Source organism: Anthonomus grandis, chromosome 1 (assembly GCF_022605725.1).
Source record: "Anthonomus grandis grandis chromosome 1, icAntGran1.3, whole genome shotgun sequence".
Classification (NCBI taxonomy): domain Eukaryota; kingdom Metazoa; phylum Arthropoda; class Insecta; order Coleoptera; family Curculionidae; genus Anthonomus; species Anthonomus grandis.
Genome location: NC_065546.1, coordinates 26387370 through 26391673, shown reverse-complemented (window position 1 = coordinate 26391673; position 4304 = coordinate 26387370). Strand labels below are relative to the sequence as shown.

Below are 4304 nucleotides of genomic sequence, written 5' to 3'. Positions count from 1 at the left end.
TAATATGATATAATAATTGGTATTAGGAATTATATAGGTCACTATTAAATGTCTCAAAACCATTATATAGGCTAAATACTCATAATAAAAATCTTATAACCTACAAAAAACCTGCAACTCCTTCACAATTTGAACATCCTTGTAGTTTTAACTTTTTCCGCTGAAGCAATACTGTCTCTTTGAAAAAGTCAGCACCATAGAAGTATATATTATGTGATATAAGTAAGTGATGTAAAACTGAGTTTTGTCCAATATAACAATAACAATAAAATTTTGCAAAATGTTAAAAATTTGTGTCTTAAAACATGATTTATTAAGAAATCTATAATATTATATTAATAAAATATTTAATTTCCTTAAAAATGCTTTGACAAAAATGCTGCCTTTTATTAGGACCTTCCTCTAATGAAGTCCATTAAAAAAAAACACATAAATAGCTCATAAATGGTAATATTACTTATAGTCAAACTCTTTAATAATTAATAAAAATTTATCAGGTAAATATTTGTTGACGACGTCACTGGTAAAGAGTGCTTGTATCGGTGACATCAACAATGCGATCGAGCGGCGCTGCGATGCCATTACCGTTTTCTCGTTTCTTCGTACTTTATTTTCATTTATTTAACGTATATTGACTTCAATATATTCGATATCTTACCAAATTTATTTTAAAAAAATGCTTGATATTTTATTAAAGGGGAGCAGTAGTATTGTTTTGTGCCTTCGGAAACAACTGAAAATTTGTATGCTATTATAAAGTGATTTTTACCATTTCTCTATAAGCATTTGGCATCATTGCATCAGAGATGTTGCAAGCAAACAAACCTGCCCATAGTTCCACGGCATGCTACTTCTAGCCTTTCAATGTTCTAAGGATATCACGGCTTTTATAGCTTCAATTCAATAAGTTGATAAATTTTTTTTGTTTCCTTTTTTTTCCTTCAAATTTTATTTATTTTATTATAATTGCCTTTTAAAATTAAAATTAAAAAAAAAAAAAACAAGAAACAAACCACTTTTTCCTATCCTAATACGTTGCTTCTTAAGGGACCTGATCTTTCTCTTTAGATTGTGACACTGGTATGAATCGTGGAAAAATTTGTCATGAAGCTTTTTTACTAGTTTTTGAATGGTCTTTAACCAGAAGAAAGAATTTTTGAATTCTGAGCATATTTTGAAAAAATGGTCATTTTGACCCCGGATTTTGTTCGAAAATCGAAAAATGCTAAGAAGTAGGTTTTCTGTTCACTTTAGAGTCAAATTTGTAATAACCTTTTTTTAAGGTATTCTGAAGTAGTACAGGATTAAAAAATAAAAAATTTAAATTTTTCCATAGGGCTCGTGATAATTTGATATTTATGTTTTATAGTTTTTTTTTAATTTTCTCCGATTCTATGATAGCTAGAACCGATTCGTTTCAACATACAGATACCTCAAAATATTCTTGAGAACTTTTGTTTAAAACAAAAAGTTATCAGACTTACAGTTATTTTAGAAAAAAATAAAAATCACTTTTTCTATATTTTTCGTGGATCCCTTTCGATTTTCGATCAAAAAAAAAAATTTTTTTTATTGGGTTTTTTTCCTGAAAATTGTTAGTTTAGGGCTTACTTTAAAATTTGCTAATAACCATTTTAGGAAAAGAAAATGGTACGGTGGGAAAAAATAGTTTTCTTTTGTTTTTCCCACATTTTTACTTACATCTCGGCTTCTATAGCTTCGATTCAATTCGTTTATGGTTTCTTTTTTTCTTATTCTTTTCCTATCAATTCTTTTTATATTTAATTACTATTGACTCTCAAAAATAAAACTGAAAAATCAAAATAATCCATGAAAAAACCCGGTTTTCTTATCCCTAAATATTAATTCTTATGGGATCTCAATCTTTCTCTTTATATTGTGTACCAGTTTTAAAACCTTTTTTAAAGGTATTCTGTAGTACAGGATTGAAAAATAAAAAATTTAAATTTTTCCATAGGGCTCTTGATAATTCGATATTTATGTTTAATAGTTTTTTCCAATTTTCTCCGATTCTATAATAGCTAAAACCGATTCGTTTTGACAGGCGAATACCTCTTAATATACCGAAGAACTTTTATTTAATACAAAAAGTTGTCAGAGTTATAGTTTATTTATAAAAAAATAAAAACCATTTTTTTTTTATTTTTCGTGGGTCCCCCTTTAGATTTTTGCCCAAAAAAAAATTTTTTTTCTTGGTTTTTTTTTTGTGAAAATTGCTAGTTTAGGGCTAACTTTAAAATTTGTCAATAATCATTTAAAAAAAAAATTGTACCGTGAAAAAAAAACAGTTTTCTTTTGTTTTTCCCACATTTTCACTAATATTTCGGCTTCTATAGTTTCGATTCAATTTGTTAATAGTTTCTTTTATTACTAACTCTTTTCCTGTTAATTCTTTTCATATTTTATTACAATTGCTTTTCAAAATAAAAAAAAATCACATATAAACCCGGTTGTCTTATTCCAGTACCCTATAAATGGGACCCTCTTTTCCCTTTATCTTGTGGCACCTATAAATCGTGGAAAATTTACGAAGTTCTGAATGGCCTTTAAAGTAAAAAAAGAAGTTTTGAATTTGAAGCAGAATTTGAAAAGGCAAATGAAATTACTTTGAATTCAGCGATTATCTGCATACTTTGGTGAATACGCCATAACTTTCACCAGTACGACAGTGAATTAATTGATGAGTCTGATTCAGCATATCCACCCTAGATGTCGCTAAAGAATTAACATTAATATTATTAGTATATTTTTTTTTATCTTGGATAGTCTTTTTAATAGAAAAGTTTACTTTACTTACACTCATGAGACCTAAACTTTTTTGCTCTTGGTTTAACCTGGCTTCTTAGGATAGAGCCTATTCCCTTCACCAAAAATGTAGGAAATAGAGAAAATAATATTGTCATTTGCCAATAACGACCTTTATTCTCCTTAATGTTTTTAGGCTCTAATGCTACCAAACATACAATCATAATTTTTAATAAAGATATTATGTGTGTGTCTATATTATGTGTTATGCTTTAATACATGTTGTCCTTATCTTAATAAAAAATTTTATATATATATATATATATATATATATATATATATATATACATATAATTTCTGCCTATTCTATGTGAACTATACAATTATTATTTAAATAATGTATAAAACTAATTAACCTAATAAGGTTACAAAAATATTTATTATATGTCAAACCTGTATACAACTGAACTTTGTTATGAGTATTTTTTATGTGCTCATATGAAAAACTTAATTTTAACTTCTGCACTTTTTTCTTTCACATCCTCCAACTTTTTGCAGCAAAATGAATTTCGGCTCTGCTGTTAATGCAAAATTGAAATCATGTCCCTTACTGGAATTTGACACCGGCTAACCTTCTACCAAATCATTGACATTTTCTCTATTTGAAGTACCATGCTTCAAAGAAGTGGATGAACTTGTACTGGAAATAGATAAGTTTGTACTAAGCAATTCTGTATTAACCTTGAAAAAAATCAAGCTTTGAAATAAATAAAGATAAATTGGAAGTATAAACCTACCTGAGTTTTTGATAAAGTCTTCAGTTTCTCCTCGCTTAACCTCATTGCATGTGGAAAAATAATGGGCCCATTCATTCAATTATTGTCAACAAAATGACAATTACATTCCAATGCATGGACCTTTAGGTTTTTTATCCATTTGCCTACAAGGAACAAAATTTATAGAATACCTCACTTAGATATAAAAAAAATTAAGATTTAGTAAAAATACCTTAGTACCTATTCCTTAGCAGAGATATTCATTTCACTATTTCGAGGGGCTCTTTTGAAAATTAAAAGAAATGACAGGTCCGTTTTTCGCTATGATGCTTACAATCTGGTGCAAAACACTTAACCTTTGTTGGTGTACTCCACTAAAATCACAAAAACAAAATTAAATATAAGAATCAAAACATTATGACATAACCTTAAAATGTATGTATATTCATAAATTTCAGGATTATTCACTAAAAATTGGTAATTATGAAACTGAATTTAAAAAAAAACTTTTATATGTGTGTAATTGTGATACTTACATTTTATTTTCATATAGAAAACTAAGAAAGATGTGGAGACTTAAAAATATCTTTCAACATTTGTTTGGATTTTGGGAACTCCCGAAGAAGTCCCGTTGCCGGTGGCGTTTATGCTTGTGGGCCAGAAAGTGACATTGGAATGACAAGTGAAAGTGGGCCGTCTTCTTCTTTTTTTCTTCAATTTTTATGGCTTAAGCCCGATAGCAACCAACGTGAGTCAGAATTA

At 28.1% G+C, this 4304-nt stretch overlaps 1 long non-coding RNA gene across 4 annotated transcripts; it reads right to left on the bottom strand.

Moving 5' to 3' along the window:
• Nucleotides 1-3130: 3130 nt before the first annotated feature.
• Nucleotides 3131-4304, bottom strand: LOC126743672 (uncharacterized). 4 transcript variants are annotated; one of them, XR_007662956.1, is made up of 4 exons: nucleotides 4079-4304; nucleotides 3775-3916; nucleotides 3564-3706; nucleotides 3131-3507 (listed from the first exon to the last, which is right to left on the bottom strand). It is a non-coding gene; the product is annotated as an uncharacterized LOC126743672 (long non-coding RNA). The 4 variants fall into 4 exon arrangements; XR_007662958.1 differs by having other exon boundaries at nucleotides 3131-3497; XR_007662954.1 differs by having other exon boundaries at nucleotides 3131-3466.